Consider the following 19,305-nt stretch of genomic DNA (forward strand, 5'->3'; position numbering starts at 1 on the left):
TTTTGTCATTACCATTCATAAAACTAGAGCATACTTTAAGCTATATTATATTTTATCTCTTTCTGTCAATTGCAAATATTATAAAGTGCGATAATGACAAAAAGTTTTTTATGAATTTTTAGCAGAGTTATATTTTTATAACTATGTTGTTTCTGATGTTTTTGACATTTGTCTTTTATCGCACTGAGCTGGTAAGGTACAGGGAACTTAGCAGTTTTGGCTTTAGTTTCAACTATCGATGAATTATTAGAAAGCGTGTTATAATTTTAAATATATATAAAATTGTGCAGTGGTAATACTTAGCCAAGTGTGGAGCTGGTATTATTATTATTATACTAGCCAGTTTTTATAATACCAGAACTCAGATATGCCGAAGCGAATTCACGAGCATTGCGTAGTTAGAAATAAAAACATTCATATGTTTATTTACCGCAATGAAAAATCAGGAATGTATATACCGAATCCGTCAAAGGTTGGCAAACTGTTTGCCGACAATGTGGAGCTGGCATAAAACAAAGCAATGTATTTTCCCCGTCAGACAATTGAAGTGATCTAGCTACCCTTCGATTGTTTTCCCGAATTTTACAATAAGTGGAATGAACTGAATTCAGAATAATTGAATGAAATGAAATTCATATAAATAAGCACTATTGTTCATCGCAATTTCCACTGAATGGTTTGGGTTTTTCCACTATAAATTATAAAGCAAACTTTAATCATAACCGTTGAATATTATGCTCCTTGATTTATTAAAGTTAAAACCGGTTAAAATTGCACGGTGTCTTCAGCATAATTTAGTAATTTATACAAGTCTATTATCCATACTCACATAGCATAATTATTCAGACTGGTGTCTGAGTAATTATGCTATGTGAACATGCTTTTATGCATACATAACTAGCGACCCGACTCGGCTTTGCACGCTTCGTATTCCTTTTGAATCACTCTATCAAAAAATCCCGTATTAACCGAAAGTTTCATTTAATTTGTTTGCCCCTTCTGCCAGGGCCAGGCGGGAGCGACATAACCAGTCGTTTGTTCCCTACGTTATTACCCGTAGCCAAGACGTAGCCATACTATATAACTTTTCAACTTGCCATATGTATGTCTATCTGTGAACTGTGGTCATGAATAACCACGTCCCAAACTTAAGCAGTCCCTCATCAAATGTCATTCTGGCTTCGGATATATATCTAGTCCACATTACTTGATATTGAATAAGGAGCTTAGTACTGAATATTCAAAACAAACTTTGAGTAAAGTCGTACAACTATTTCTTTGTCTTTAGTATAAGCTTCCCGTTCCGACTTCTCTCGGGTAAAAACTTAATAACTTATACACTGAAACCACAATATCTATTGGCGAAAACCGCATGAAAATCCGTGCAGTAGTTTTTGAGTTTATCGCGAACAAACAGACAGATGTGGCAGAGGACTTTGTTTAATAATATGTAACGAACGTATTTATCCCTTACGGAACCAACAGAGTCCAGGCCAAAAGCCAAGCATAGCTGTTTGGCGGCCTTGCTGAATTGAACAGTCCAATAAATTCGAATATGAATATGATATTTTTCTTAGAATTAATCTCTAGTTTTGCCCGTAGCATCGCCCGCGTGTATTTCCTACGGAAACATTTATTTTTCCGGAATTAAAGTTACCTTTCTTCGTCAAATCATAATTTCATGAAAGCGCGAAGAGGTAACAAAACCAATTTCGCATTTATATCTGATATTAGATAGGATTATGCTTGTTTTTTTATTAATAAATATAAATCAAACTCCCTTTTCTATAACTTAATCGCTTGAATACAACACTTTTTAAATCCAAACACATAATATTCCAGCTACAGTTTGACCTAGACAATCAACTTCACGCCTTAACAATTAACAACAGCTGTTTAAACTCACCCCCATCACTGTCGGGTATTCAAGGCATATCGGCGAGATAAGGCGGGGGACACACCGGCGCATGCCGCCGCGCAACCTGCAAAGGAAACAGATATGAACCGTGATATACATACAAGTACATATAGTTATGATAAACCTATTTGATCGTGCGCGCGGAAATGTGGACACAGGTTTATGCTAACTTCAGCGTTCGCGGGGACATAAATATTTAATTATTAAGGTTTAGGTTAACTTTTAAGTTGACTTTGTGGATTTTCGGGTGAGAAAACTAAGCCTTTAAGGCTTCAACGAGTAGAAATTATTTTTCAGTAAGTTTTAATTGTTCCGATTCGTATCTTGTTATTTCATAAAAAAGACTGCATAAGAAGCATACTTTAAGCTTAAAATATGAACTAAATGAAAAATATTTTTTTCTCTCCTTACAATACCAAATTTTGTAAAGTGAGATAGTGACAAAATATACTTTAGATTAAAATATGCTTTATTATGAAAAACAGATCAACATTATTTCAACACAATAAATAACTTTAAAGGTCTATAAATGTGCACACTGAGAGGTAAAATCTATGGCAAAGAATTAGGTAAAATGGAAAGTGCATACATACTAAAACGACAGGAACCTTGGTCTTAAATTTATTGATATACCGCTACACTGTATATTGTAAACGTATGTCGGAAATTACACAAGCTCTGATGCCATAGACATTGAACAAACGTACAGTCAACAGCACATCAAGCTGTCCAAATTCATTGCTAACTCGCTCCAATCGCCGCGGCATTAAGGTCTTTGCAGGATAACTTGATACGCGGCCGATTGTACGGTCTATCTTACGTGCGGTGCGGTCCAGTACTCTGTGTATTGGAGCTAACATCCGGAAATATCCGCTTTTGGCCGAATATATTTATTTAACCAGTGAAGGATACGTATATAACCCAGTACCTACTGTCCAAGGTGGAACAAATCGTCAATATATAGGTATATATATATTTTATATTGAAATCTGTAACAAGCGTCATCGAGCGCCCGCGCCTGCTAACGGCAGCGCTGTAGCGCTGCGCCGAACACGCCCTTATCGCCGGCCGCCTCCACTATAAAAGATCGCCGGCTGCCTACGTGCCGCCAGTATCGCTGCGACCGCGCTCTCGGCTGCTTCACCTTTCGGGCTGGACAGTCTAGAACCGGACTCCGCACTACGCGAGCGTACACGCGCGGTGATTCACTCACTGCACTGTACATACCAACGTACTACTATACGCGCGGTGACTCGCTCACTGTACTATAGTGCGCCTAGTTTGCATTGGTCATTGTAATATATTTATTTTCTTACTACGATCCTGTATTTTCTTTCACGCCCGTTACATCGTGGCGCTCAACGCGGGGCCAGGATCTAGTAAAGGATCTTATATTGCAAGACTTCGAACGCTCCCACATAGGATTCCCAGGATGGCGATGTCGGAAGATCAATTTCATCGGATTTTGACCACCATCATGGATAGCAAGAGGGGTTCCTTCGCATCGTGTAACATCACATATAGTGGAGAAAGGGACACTGACGTCGTAGAAGCCTTTGTAGCAGCTATCTCGGTATACAAATCCGCGGAAAGGATCACTGATGCTGATGCACTTGTTGGACTCCCGCTTCTTCTGAAAGGAGAGGCTGCAACTTGGTGGCAAGGGATGAAGGATAATATACGTCGGTGGGATGATTTTATACGCAGCCTTCGGCACACTTTTGCCCCTAGACGACCTGCTTATATGGTGTACCACCAGATAACACACGAGGCACAGGAGCATAATATGACAACCGAAGCATTCATTGCGAAGAAACGGTCACTTTTTTCATCTCTGCCCCCTCCAGCCTTAACAGAAAGCCAACAAATCGACATGATATTCTCCTTGATTCGGTTGGACATTAGAAATCGCATTCCAAGAGATACAGTGCCTACCTTTGATGTGCTACTAGAAACAGCTCGCGGCATCGAGCAATCCTTACAGGAATATGCCATGAACAGGGATGAAGGCAAATCATCCTCATCGGGAAATGCAAAGCCTGGAAGAGGAGGAAGAGTGCGTTGCAGCTATTGCAAAAATCTTGGCCACTCTGTAGAGGAATGTCGCAAGAAAAAGAGAGCTGAAGGTGCTGCTGTGGATCGCCCCAAGGATGTAGCAGAACACCAAACACAAGCTCCTTCGCCAAGCCAACCAAAATTCTCATGCTATGGGTGTGGCGCTCCTGGGGTTTACCGTAGCAATTGCCCGAATTGTAAAAGTCGGCCAACACCCTTACCAGTGAAACCAGAGAATATTGCATTTTGCTCGTTCCATGTTCAAACTGGTGCACGCTCCCGGCCTGTGGTATTCCTGGATGTCGAAGGAGTAAACGGTACAGCATATGTGGATACTTGTGCCAAGACCAGCGTTGCATCATATTCTCTCTATTGTGAATTGAACAAACGTGGTCACACCTTTGAGGAACGGCCAGTGAGCATAACATTAGCGGATGGAGTTACAAAATATCAAAAGATTCTATCGTTCAAAGCTAAAGTACGGTTGAATGGACGAGAAATAATTACGACCCTCATCGTCTTACCCGATGCCAAGCACAACCAAACACTACTGGGCATTGGGTTTTTACAAGATGCTGGAATTATTCTGAATATACCTCAGTTCACCTGGAACTATATTCATGAGCCTGAGATAATTTATGAACTTTATTCAGAAGAATTCGCCGTTTTCCAAAATCAGGTCACTCAGTTACCCAGTCCAGTCTCTCCGATGAATATCACGCTTGAGAGTCAAGATTCGCCTGCGTTAACTCCACCCCCGTCTCCTGTGCACAAAACGCCTGAACCCATGCTCGCAAGCACACCAATGCCCGGTCCCGTAGCGACTGTGTCGTTGGAGGAAGTTGACAGTACTCAAGTAGCTAAGAAAACGCCGACCCCTCAGCTGACAACTTCTGGAGTAACCTATAAGCTTGCCCCTATAGATCTTCGAAGTACACCACCAAATAAGAAAACAAAATTGTTCGACGGGTACTCACCCAGTTACCTGGACTTCATGCTTCGCGACGCCCAACTAAATGTTCACAGGGAAGAAGTTGAACTATCACCTCGTACTGCTAGTCTCTTTGACCATAGTGATTGGAACATTAAGATTGATGCAATTGATGTACTGCCTGAAATCTCTATGAAACAGAAACAGCAACTTGATCAACTCCTGAAAGAAAACCGGGATGTATTTGAATTTAAACGAAAGCCTACCAAATATATTGAGCATTCCATACCGACAGGGGATCATCCGCCAATCTCAGTTCCTCCGTACCGACTTTCACCACCTCGCAAGGAAATCCTCAAACAAGAAATCAATACAATGTTAGCCGAAGGGATAATTGAACCCTGTGCATCCCCATGGGCTGCGCCAGTCGTACTAGTTCCGAAGTCAAATGGAAAGGTCCGCGTCTGTGTGGATTACAGACGCCTTAACTCAATCACTACTCCAGATCTATATCCACTTCCAAGAATTGATGACCTGTTACATGAAGCAAAACCAACGCCGGTTATGTCACTTCTTGACCTGAAAGCAGGCTACTGGCAGATCGGAGTACGCAAAGAAGAACAGCAAAAGGCTTATGATGAGTTAAAAAAACCGTCTCACCTCCGCTCCTATACTCAGACGAGCAGATGAAAACAAGCCATACATCATTAAAACTGACGCTAGTAGTTATGCTATTGGAGTTGTTCTGGTCCAGGGGGAGGGTGAAGATGAGCACCCTGTCGAATACGCCAGTCGCCTTTTGACTGCCTCGGAACGAAACTATTCCACAACCGAAAGAGAAGCACTTGCGGTCGTCTGGGCTGTATCTAAACGATGCAAGCTTGTAGTATCTGTACAGTTGCAGTGGATATCCCTAAACGAAGCCCAATGGTGAGGGCAACCCTGTAAGAAAACGTGGAAGACCCAAGAAGACCACCACCCACTCGACGTCCATTTCCTGCCTTGTCGTCGGGACGCCTTCCAAGACAGAGGGGGAGCCTGTAACAAGCGTCATCGAGCGCCCGCGCCTGCTAACGGCAGCGCTGTAGCGCTGCGCCGAACACGCCCTTATCGCCGGCCGCCTCCACTATAAAAGATCGCCGGCTGCCTACGTGCCGCCAGTATCGCTGCGACCGCGCTCTCGGCTGCTTCACCTTTCGGGCTGGACAGTCTAGAACCGGACTCCGCACTACGCGAGCGTACACGCGCGGTGATTCACTCACTGCACTGTACATACCAACGTACTACTATACGCGCGGTGACTCGCTCACTGTACTATAGTGCGCCTAGTTTGCATTGGTCATTGTAATATATTTATTTTCTTACTACGATCCTGTATTTTCTTTCACGCCCGTTACAAATCTAGTTAAATTCCTAACCAATATTATTAATCCGACACTAAGCTTGTTTTGTTTTGTTGTTGAAGCGGTGGTGGTGTAATGGTTAAGACGCCCACCTGTGGATCGAAAGTTCCCAGGTTCGAATCCTACTCGTGCCACATGAGTTTGTATACCAATCGCGAGTCGCGGTCAAAAGCTAGTCTATTATTAAAATACTACCATTACTATATATACTATTATATTCATATACGTTTTAGAAAATGACAAGTCTAAATATACCATACAACATTACTGATTGTTTTCTATATACAATATTTTCATGAACAATACGCCACTAATGATATAACACTGCCAATCAATAAACAACTTTAGCATCCAAGCAACAAAGTCGATATCAAGTGTGAAGCCATGTAATTATTTATGTATATGGCAAACAATACACAGAGTACCTCGTAGCGATGTCTCAAAATAAAAGGGACGTGAAGGTCAGATCGACCTGTGCAATAAAGGGTTGATGGTTGCTCGTGCCATGCAAAATTATGCTCTATAGTCATATGGCAACTCTGTATTAATAGGTTTCTAATGAATTGAATTGTCTTATCATTTGAATTTCAGGCTTTTGAAATAAAGAAAAACATATTTGCAAAAATATTAATGTATACAAATTGATGTTGAATTAAAACATTAATACTCAATTCTTTATTGGAATCCTTAATCTAAGTAACAGATCTTTAGTGTGACAATTAAGGACCCCTACGGGCGCAGCAATCGAAGAGGGGCTGGCTTGTCCATAATTATAATACTTATATATTCATTCAATTTCTTTTAGTAAATATTTTTTTTCATTGATAAGCCTAAGCCTACATTGTTTTAGTGACTATGCTTTCTCTTCATAGTAATATTCCTCATGGCTAAATGTAATGTTTACATTACAAATAACCATAGCTGGTTGGCGAACAAAACAGAACCAAAGCTACTGGACGTGAGCAAGTAGAAATTAGTATACTTATCGAAAATGACAGGGAAGATTTCCTGAAATTTTTACGAAAACCTATTATATATCCAGGGTTACTGGTATCAAACGCAAAACCTCCTAAAGACTAATTGGGTACATCAAAACAAGCAACTTTTATTCAACGACTTTTCGTGATTCGTAGTTTTTTTTCATATATAAAAAATTACAATCTAATTTGCGATTCTACACATCTTAACTCTATGTAATAGCCAAGCAACACGAGACAGTACATAAGCTTTATGTAGCGGAATCGAACATAGAGTTGACGTTTTATGGAAACGAAATTAAAACTAAAAAACGTTAAAAAAACCTTTTTTTGTATTTATTACGTCTAGACAAAAGTCTCTATGTACCAATTACTTAATAAAAAATAATCCTTATAATGATGAAACAAAATGTTATTAAAACTGACACTTGTTTCTAAGTAATTTTCACCACCTAATTAAATAGCTATCCGACCCGTAAATTAGCAAATTAAATTTTATTACTTCCAGCCTAAGAACGAAATTTCTTTGAACATTGTAATCGTAATTTGTGCTCAGGAATTTCGACTCCCCATGATTACAAATTAACAAAGTCATTATGCAGTTTTAAACTGAAATGACAGTAATTTTCACCAAAATGAATACACATTTGCTTTAATGATTGTAATTGTTTTTACAAGATTACCCAAAAAAGGGGTGTTATGTTTCTAAGTATTTGAAGTACACAGATTATTTCAGACACAGTCTAAACTATCAATTTTTCATATTGACTTTATCATGGATTGCAACTTGGAACTCACTATAGCACTACGTCACAGAAAGTTTTACAAACACAACAGTCAAACAAAACAATTAAAAATATATTTTTACTATCAAGCAGGCAAACAGGATTGCACTATTTAAATAGGCTGAGATAACCTCTTCCTCCGAGATACCGACCTGGTGAGAAGAGGCCATCTCAGCCTATGACGGAATGAAATAATGGACGCCTACAACACCTGAAGACCTACCACGAAACATACAAACACGTACCACGTCGCTAATGTCCACATGCTGTCTCTTTTCCCCATATCGTGTAAAAAAAAGAGAGAACACGTAGACGTAATGACGTGCCACGTGTTTTATGTTTGGTAGCCTTTCCAGTGTTATCACATGCGTGCTGCCGAGTCTTTTTCCACAGCACCCTGTAATTATTTAAATATTTATATACATGTAGTCTTATGTATATATGCTTTGCTATTTATATTTATATTTTATATATGTAGTTACTATTGTATTTAAGTATGTGATAGTACTTATTTGTGTTTATACGATATTTTTTGCGCCGCACAACTTTTCTCTGTTTCTCCTAATGGTTAGTTGGGAGAGAATGCTTATAGCATTAAGTTCGCCATTTGTTTATAAATATGTTTTTACTTGGAACAATAAAGTTTTATAAATAAATAAATAATTACATTGCCTCTCTCGCCCTTCAAATCGGAACAGAACAATGCGAGAATTATTGTTTAAGAGCTGAAAATATTAATAAGAATGGAGCACCAATGCAGACGATCTATAATACCGAGGTCTGCATCCAGTTGCCATTGTAATTATAAAATGACTATAGCCAAGGGGCTAAATTTGATTAAACTGGAGTCCCGAAGTTGAACACATTACATGGGTTTGCATAACAAGCAGTATTCGCTTCGTTTACAGATGCCTTTAATTTTAAAACACTATTTATATGCAAATTGACTTTACATATAGTTTGTTACAAGTTAGCGATGTTAGCTGAGCATTGTGCCTCACTTTAATGTTTTCGGTTACAAAATCTCTGATTTAATCATAAAATGGAATTTTATTATTAATGACGAGATAAAAATTGGGATAGGTTTAATAGAATCGTAATTTTTCGGAAAAGGAAATATAAAATAAAGATTTCCTTTTGTCTTTCTCAGCGTTGGAGTCCAAGTTTCGTTTCTCCTTCTTTCTCTCCTTCTTTAATATAACTATTGATAAAAATAAGAGGAATAATCACCCCTATTTGGATGCGGACTGTTCGTCACTATATTTTGTCTCAATAATTTTAATAAGATTTTAAAGTTAATAAGATTTTTTGTTCAGTGACACGGTGACACAGAAGGATTTTTTCTTTACAGCCACACCTATCGTAATACCTATTAACTGGTTATGAAAAATCGCATAACCTTTAAAAATATATAAAAGACTTTAGACTAATGACTATTGACCTGAAGGCCTAACACGAAACACACAGACACGTAACACTTTACTAACGTCCGTCCACTTTATCTCTCTTTCCCATATCGTGTACGCATCGTGTAAAGAAAAAGAGAAAACGCGACGACGCAATGGCGTTATATTATGTTATGTTTCATGGTAGGCCCCCTGAACGCTGCTCTCATCAAGGGTATTCCACATTCATGTATTGATAAAAATTTCATTCCACATTCATGTCGGATGATAATAAAAAGTTATGACAAAAACGAATTTAAAATATTAATTTATAAGATTAATTTATTTATGATAAATTAATTTATACAGATAATTAGTCTCGTAGCAAAACAAGCTATTAAAATTCAAAGGGTCAGGAATAAACTCAAATGCCACTCGTTTCGGCATTTTGAAATTCATTAGAGACAGATATACAAACAAAACAATGAATAATGCATTCATTGGAATTGTCATTGGATGACTTCAACATAATAGCATCTTAATATAATTTAAATTAAAGTTATTGTTGTCAAAAGTCCGTTTACGATGGAATTTATATATATATATATATATATATACTTGTTTTGACTACAATAATTTGCTAACACTGGAGAAATTTATATCTTTTTTTATATTTAAGCCTATATTTATCCAAGATTGCTATAGGCTATATTTTATCTCAAAATTCCCACGGGAGCGAAGCCCCGGGCATCATCTAGTAATAATCTGATTGGAGATTTGATTCAAAACAGCGCTAATATTACGAAATTAGCTATTTGCAAGTAGTGCATACGAAGCTGCCTCGCATTGCAACTCTGTGTACGTAAGTTTAATCGAAGAAGTTCTGTTAGTTGCTTTTAACGTGAGTATTTGAACTACATCGTTGGTTTTAATATTCCTAGTAATACCGTTAACGTTTTTTAAAGAAATAAGGTTGATAATAGATATTATTATCTAAGTAAGAAAAGACGAACCATTTAATATATTTATTTTCTCCAGATTATACAATTACCTATCTATTGTCTTAATAATTCAGCAATTTTAGCTCAATGCGCATATGTAGCAAAACAAACCAACTCTGTTTTTCTTTTTCTAATTTCTTTCGGGATTTTTTTCTCTATTACTATTGTCTTGATTTCTTATTTTTTTTTAGTATTATTGATAATTATACTGGCAACTCCAATAAAATTAAGTAGGTAGTAATTACATTTAAAATAATGGCAATACAAACTATCACAATTACGTTGACATGACAGATGTACAGAAATCTACCAATCACAGACTGACGTGTTCTCTGAAACAACCAATCGAAAAGATTAGATTCTGATTTTTGGAGGGAAGGTTGTTGTCATAAGATTAGAGATGGTGCGATATGAAAAAAGTTATCTAGCTGTTTTTTACCTCGATTATTGGAGTCATTAGAAATTGTGTACAGATTCTAGAGTTATAAATCGAGTGTTTTGCTTTTGTATATAAGGCGTCGTAAATATTGTGCAATTGTAGAAAATGTATTGACATTAAATGTATTCAGTGCATCTCTTGCGTGTCTTTGATATTCTTCGTAATTGTATCATTTAATATGGTATATCCGTAGTAAAACCCACCTACGTTTGAGTAAGTATGTATTACACAGTTTATAGATCCCTAGCTTTGGAATTCGCAAAACTATTATCTACATACAAACTAAAGTAAATATATAAAATATTTGACCCTGAAAACAATTCCATGTACGGTCGGCTGCAAAAGTCCATACATAATATTCAACCTTATTATAAGCGAATAAGGATTAAAACTTACTTTCGCAGCCGACCGTACCCTATATACAAAATCCCGATTGAGGTCCTAGGCCCTTGTAAAGGACAACAAAAGGTTAGATTGACGACTGTACTTACACAATCGTAGTCTAGATACGTTCAGTTTCAGTCAGCTGTCACGAACAATTGCAAGCGTAATAAATTGAATGTTATTAATGTTTGTAAACGTGAAATCTCCTAGAGTGGGTTGTACCATCAACTTTGACGTTAATTTTAACCTGAGATGAAAAACGTAAAGTCCGCTATTTTTTTGTTTAATCGTGCAAGTCACCCTTAGTACTAATAAATAAATTATTGTAACACAACCTAGATCAGCATTAGTCAGAGTAAGCGGAATGTGATAAGTGGCAAACCATATTTTAGAGCAAACTAGTTTAAGATGGCGAAAAAAAATGCGAATTTGTAAGAAGGATATACAAACATTAATTTCCCTGAGAATTATATAACAGTTTGGATCTAAAACAATCAAATATATTAAAGTACGAGTGCCCGTATCATAAATCTCGTCCTCGCACTACCAATAAATTACAGCGATGTCTTACAATGATCTTTATGTCTTGGTAATAGCGTTTAATTTGCATTGAATTTGATGAGATCTGAGTGCAACCAACTGTACTACTCGTACGATTCAATTACACCCCACCTGTTGTCCCATACGTGTGTCCCGCGTAATATCTTGGCCGAAGAATTTTTATTGATATTGCTTTTGAGCTAACATATTATTTATTATAGTAATAGTAGGTAAACTTAAAAATTGAGAAGACTAGAAAAGTGATCACTTATCTGGATTGGTGTGAGTGTCGCTGCTATTGAATAAATTTTACAAGAAAAAGATTTTTTTAATAATCCGATTTTCATCAACGGGTTTAATGTATCGTTTTTATTTGACATAGTTTCTAGATTGATTGGCGCCCGCCTGTGGATCGAAAGGTCCCAGGTTCGAATCCTACTAGTGTCACATGAGTTTGTATACTGACTCATGTAGTTTCCGGTGAAGGACAACATCGTGAGGAAACCTGCACACTGGTTGATTAATATTAACTTGTGTGTGAAATGGAGAAGGCAAATGGCAAACCAACACATTAATAATGCCAAGAAATTTGCTGTGTGTATTTCATTCCATTCACGTAATGACCACGACCCTCAGCCATGAGGAATACAACTATGAAGAAGATTGATTGAACGATGTCATTGAATCGTTAGTAGTAGAAACAACTGACCTCATAATAAAATGAAACGGGTTTAGGAAGAAAAAACAAGCTAAGTGGACGTGATTCACAATTTTTCAACCCATTCAGTAAATTCAGGCTTTACATTTGTCACGAGAGATTAAATAATGCACATTCAATTAAAACTACGAAAGACCAGTAAGCACTTCTGCATTCAGCGTTTTAAATCAAAAAGTTAAAGCGAGTATTTTCCGGACAAATCCGGTTGACACCAGTTTTCGATCAATCGGATGCTTTCAAATAATCGAGATGAGAAATCGCTGTTGGACGCCATTTGTTTGGATACAGCAATATGTTTTTCCTTTCGTCTGTATTGTTACAGGTACCTATTTTATTTGTAGGTCTCAATTTTTGTCTACCCTACGTTCACAACTGTTCGAGTGTTCCTTCCTTTTGCTGAATCGATATGCTTTTTTTATGAGTGAGAATTTTGTTCAAAACTCGTGTTGAGAAAATATTCGTAAAATTATTATTATTACTATATTTATCATAATACATAAAAAATCCAAACTCAATATTTACCTAACCATTGTATAAAATTCAAAGAAAATCTTTGTTTTCCTTTAACGCGATACCTGTGTTTATTTCTATTTGATATTGTTTCTTTTCGAATGTATTAATTGCAATGTATTAACACTGGTGTTAGATTTTATTCAAGTCGCCTGAAAGCTCCTAACGTTTACTACTACCTTCCACGTCTAATAGCAAATACTCTAGTGAACTTATTCTATCAGCCAGTGTGCAGGTTCCCTCACGATGTTTCTCTTCACTGGAAGCAAGTGGTGGTCTATGAAAACTTGATACATGAGTGGTGAATCAACGCTTCAAAAGTATAATTATTGCATTAATTAGAAACTTCGTCAAATTCACAATAACGTTTTTGTATACCTGTCCTATATGTTATGTATAAGTAATGTAATTTGATTTTCGATACAATTCGATTCGGATACAACAGGTTTATATAGGTTAAATTTGGTCAGATAAATAAATTTTCAACATAAGAAGGAAAGCATTTCTAGTATCTAATAAAACTAACAAATTAACAAATAATCCGAACAAAGTATCGAGCAAACTAGCAACTAGAATGTAAACGGGATAAAACAACATTTTAAAACGATGACAGTTGAGTCAACAGCCCAGTATTTTCCAGCTACAATCCAGTTTACAGCAGTTCTCGATCAATCGGACGCGCTCAGATAAAATCGCGATGAGGAATCGCAGTCGATACGCGCGATTGGACCGCGTCCTCGCTCCGCCATTTATTATTACGGGTATTATTTGTTTTCAACACGGTTTTTTTATTCACTTTTAAGTTCAAGATAAAAGAGTGTCTAATTTGAATTAATATTAGTATTATGGACACCATTATTTGTTCTATCGGTATCATACCACGTTTCTTTATTAGTACGACATCGTTTAAAACTGTTTTGACCTACAATATAATCAATCACAAAATTTAAAAGCTGTCACCGTGCTGCAGAAGGTATAAAAAATGTATCGCTCTTAGCCTCCTCTGTATCTAAAGTTTTTAAAACCCATCAAGCCGATGGGCGATTTGCGGTCGATTCACCATAAAATGGCAACAAATCATTGTAATATTTTATTATATTCTGTTTCAACTTAACACAACTGTCACCAGAGATAAAATGGATGTGGCGTGTGGTTGAATCTTGTAGATGTCAGAAGCCACAACCATTTTGTATTATGATTTAATTTGAGTGCGGCTTTGTTGCAACCCTCAACATGTCCAACATCAACAGTAGGTTTTTACTGATTAATATGTTAATAAAGAAGGATTTTTAATGTAGGTATTCCTCATTTGAAATTTGTAGTAAAATTCCTAACAAATACTAACCCTATAAAATAGCTTTTATTTTATTTTTTATTCATTAATACTATTTATTCATATTAATTAATTTATGTGCACAATACCATTATTTGATTAATTATTTAGAGCCATCAGGTGTCCCATTGCTAGGCAAAGGCTGCCCTCCATTATTTCAATTTAGTCCGGTAAAATTATTACAACAGTTTAATTTACAAATAGATAACTAAATACCAAGTTACTACTTTCTACATATTTTTTTTTCCAAATTTTGAAAAAAAGAGGCTTCACGTCTAAGTAAGAAACCAGAAACACATATGAGAGAGAGAGAGTTAATGAGAGACATGAACAGACGCTAGTTATCAAATAAAGTGGCTATTTGCCTAAAACATGTATACCATTGGACTGAGGACATGGTCATAATCCACAACATCACTTTTGAACATGATGTCCATTGCCTAAATGACTCGGAATGACGTATGGGGGTGTAACGATACCCATATGTCTTGTTTAGTTACGGCACTGTTAAGTTAATGACTGCGATAAGTCTGCCTTCCTAATAATATTAATGTTAGTGCAATAATATGCTTTAGTAATGATTTTTCTTATATTGAATGAAAATTTGCGTGCGTTTCTATAAAATTATTGATGTGGTGATTTTGGTACATTAGATATTATTTGCATTTATTCTCCGAAGATTTTCTTTAAAAATTCAAATCCCTACATAACTCACCCACATGAATTTCCCACTATAACAATATTTCTTACATTTTCTTTCCCATACTTTTATCTATATGAAATTTAAAGAAAATTGGATGAGCAGATAAATCGATAAATTAGATAATAAACAAACTTACTTTCTTATTATATATATATTAGTTAGGAACATATATATATTTGCCAAAATAAAAATGACAAGTTTTATTTTTGCAAAAGGTAAATACAAAATTTAAACTTTTACACCAATCTTAATATTAACATTGCATTCGTAACTATAATGATTATTTAATAAAATTGTATTAAATTTTTCACGTCAACAAAAGAACTTTGCAAAACCGACAAGCATTTATATTTATCTTTTACTTTTGTCCTGTTCATAAGGATTTAATTAAAATTTAATTCGTTTTTCACTATTTATTCAATACGTTGTGAGAGGACTGGAAGGAATATGAATATTTCTCGTTTCGTCTTAATTTTTAATTTGACTTTTATATATAAGTAGTCGTCTCGCAAATCAGCTATAATTGTCCGTATTCATCATGATTTAGCTCTATATATTGATTTAATACATTTAAATAAATCACGTATAAATCGAAACTACAAAAAAATATATATTTTTTAAAATTATGAACAACGATAATTTTGTTTTTAATAGAAAGTGATTATTTTCTTTTAGCATTAAATAAATGTAATTTTTTTGTAAAACCACCTCCATTTAACTTCGCTATATCCTTATAAACATAGGTACTAAAATAATTTTATGACAGTCAATTCGTAACTTTAAAAAATGTTTTCTTTAAAATATTTTTTCGTAGAGTTAATAAAATATAATATGGATCTACTAAAAATCCAAATAAAAATAAAAACTCCAAATGATGTATTTAAAAAACCTCATTAATGTTTATGTATATAAATTAAAAATATACAATATACAACATATACAACATTTTACTACTCACCGGTCAGTAACTTGAACGAAACTTCCAAAAGCACCTCATCATAAAACTCTGGACACAATCCAAAAATTAAAACTGATAAAAAAATCTAACCATTCCATTCAGTTCTATTTTTTGAAAATTCAAACACTTTTGAACGGCACAAAAGTGACGTGTGAAAAGTAGGTTAGACGGAGCGCGCAGGTTAGCGGGCGGAAACGAAGAGTGTCGCCAGTTAACTGGCTACGGCTATGCGCTACGCCGTCGTCGTAGCGGTGCTACGCGCTTACCGGTGGGACGCAACAGGCGCCTTGTTTATCGGTCGTATAAATTGTAGAATAGAATTTGCTTTTTAATTATACAGATAAAGTTTACAAATACAATTGAATATATTTTATTGTGGTTTATTTTTTTTTTATATACACTAGTACGTCCCGGCTGGGCGTATTTTCATGAAGATATTAGGTACATTGAGTATTATTGTGATAACTTTAAGCAATGTTTGTAATAAACCCATTTCATAATATAAATTCAATGAAACTTATTATAATTAAATATAACAACGAATATGGTAAAGTAAAACTTTAGTCAAATTGTAATAATAAATAAACCACTCAAATAGCTACGATTAAATGAAAAGTATTTTTTTTTACTTTCGAACTACTTTTCAATTATACATAGAACTGGAGGGTTTCTTTCAATTATACCTATTTAGAACAATTTTATAATTCTGAAAGTAATGATAATGTTGCTTTCCGTAAACTGCATTAATTAAATAATTCCGGAAAGCTGGACATACGGTTATAACGATGGGCAATTACCTAATTGTGTCGACATTCACTTTTTATAGGTTTTTTTTATATTTTTGTAATAAAATAGTAATAAAATTGTTGGCGTTAAAATGATGGGTTTGTCTTGAACAGCACGCCGCACCGATGTGTCAATACTGTAAGAGCTGCGATATGTCTTCAGCGTATCCTCATGTTCTTTCACCACCTGCTGCTCATCCTAGACATCAACGCCAAGGAAGAACACTAACTAAATGGACGGTTATGATAAGAACAGAAGTTCTTATTATACAATCTTTTACCTCTTTGTTTCTATACACAAGGGGCACACAAGGGGCACACAAGGGGCACAAAGGGGTCACACAAGGGGCACACAAGAGATTGTATTACCTGGAAGGCCCTAGTCAAGAAGGCCACAGCTACTGGTGGTCATGACCCTAAGTCATAAGGATACGACTATCATGATATCTATTCGTATTTTAGGCAATGAAAACTGAAGTCCGAAAATGGAGGTAAATTTATTTGTTCGAGGATAATATAAAATTGTATCCTCACCTTCCTCTCGTTGAACTTTTAAGTACTAACTACGAAAGTTTAAATGCGACTCTTTTGTGCTCGTCCCCTCTCATTTCGAACTATCTTCTTAACCTTTTTATGAAACTTTAGCTTTTATAATATGATTTATAATAAAGTAGATACTGGACGCAAATCCATGAAGTTAGAGGGATTTTTACAACTATATATTCTTAACAAAAAAGATAAAGTATATTTTATGCTAAAATATCTATGCTCATTCTCGCACGTAGTGGAAATATCTATGCTCATTATCGCACGTAGTGGAAATATCTATGCTCATTATATATATAGTTAATCCAAGGTATAAGCTACTTCAATTCAAGATTTAATAAAAATTAGCCCCGTCATATGACGGAGAAAAATTTACAAACATATGCACATAATTACAATTATAAACATATTTATAATTACAAAGGCGACATTATGTGAATATGTTTGTAAGTTTTTGTCGGTCATACGACGGGGCTAATTTTTTGTAAAATGGTAATTATAACGCTAATCCCGCCATTGTGGGATTAGCGTTATAATTACCATTTTGATAGTAAAAGGGAAAAGTTTCAGAGTGCATAACGAAGAAGTATAATAAAAGTGGACCATTTGGCTTAAAATTCTGACGTTATAAATATAGGTGTTGTTTTTAGTCTCATTCCCAGCTGACATATCACGAAGCAAAATATATAAAGTTCCAAGACGGCTAACCACAATTCTCAAAGTTTTACACTCAAGCGTGTTGGGAACAATACGATTCTTTTTCGGGCGTCATTGATTGTACAATCTTCAAAATTATTCTCTTTACCTGTGTTGTTCATTTAGAACAATAGTGTTGATTTTTGACATTGATTACGTAGCAAATTTCACTTTAATTAATAATGTTTTGATATTCGTATTCTTTATTTTTGATGGTCATATCCATTATAAGGAATGAAATATATACAATCATTTATAATGGAGTGGTTTGCCATTGCCTTCTCCATTTCACACACTAGCTGATAAATCATTAAGAAATAAGACTGAAGGTTTCCTGACATTTTTTTTACTTCACCGAAAGCGTAGTGGTTAAAACTACTATACATATGTCAGATTATTATACAAACTCATATGGCAAGGATTCAAACCTGTTTGAATCACAGGCAATTTCAGACAATCTTAACAAAATAAATAACATGGGAAGATTGCTTGTATCTTTCCAGTTATGATCAAACGGAATGTGTTAAATAAAAAAAATCTATATATTTTACTTAACTTTATTGTTTTTATACTATAATTTAATATAATAGTGAATATTTTCAATTATTATTATTTTAAACTTTATATATTTCAAACAAAATCTAATTACTAAAGTTGAAGCAAGAGGACGCGTTTGCTTCAAAATTAGATTGTGTAAAATGTGAGTAAAAATGCAGTAAAAAATCTTAACCTAAATGTATTGTTATTAATATTATATTTTACTTATACTTAAAATCTACAAGTTTATTAAAATCTTACAAAATATAAAATTGGTAAGTATAAATTAATAATATTAAAATATACAAAGATTTCTCTTAAAATTATCGATTACAATATTTTCACTTTGTGCAATAATTTTGTAAATTCATTCTACCCATTCTTCCAACTCGCACTTGTATATGTATAAGAAATAATTTATAAGTACATAAAAATAACATTTTTAGTAAAATATAACTTATAGCTTCTCTTAAACTTAACTTTTTGTTATATCAACCGTACTTATTACATTAAAATATAATAAGGTTTGACAAATAACATTTAATAACAAATTATATTCGTCAGATTTAAATAATTTTAAAGTTATATGCATGCATTATTATCATTGTAAATATATCGGGAGCAACATATTCAATTTATTTTGTTTACCAAATTGCATGACAATTATTTAAATCTGCGAATTGTTTATTGGAACTGCAATC

General features: G+C 35.0%; 1 protein-coding gene across 1 annotated transcript in view; it reads right to left on the bottom strand.

Annotated features, from left to right (window-relative positions):
* Window positions 1-16,234, bottom strand: part of mAChR-B (muscarinic Acetylcholine Receptor, B-type) — a 30,287-nt gene extending 14,053 nt beyond the window's left edge. Inside the window, exons 1-2 of the mRNA XM_053748279.1 lie at window positions 16,041-16,234; window positions 1,907-1,982 (exon numbers count right to left, since the gene is read on the bottom strand). The gene's annotated coding sequence lies outside the window, so the exon portion shown is untranslated. The remainder of the gene's footprint in view (window positions 1-1,906; window positions 1,983-16,040) is intronic.
* Between the last annotated feature and the right edge of the window lie 3,071 nt (window positions 16,235-19,305).

Source organism: Plodia interpunctella, chromosome 7 (genome assembly GCF_027563975.2).
Source record: "Plodia interpunctella isolate USDA-ARS_2022_Savannah chromosome 7, ilPloInte3.2, whole genome shotgun sequence".
Lineage (NCBI taxonomy): Eukaryota > Metazoa > Arthropoda > Insecta > Lepidoptera > Pyralidae > Plodia > Plodia interpunctella.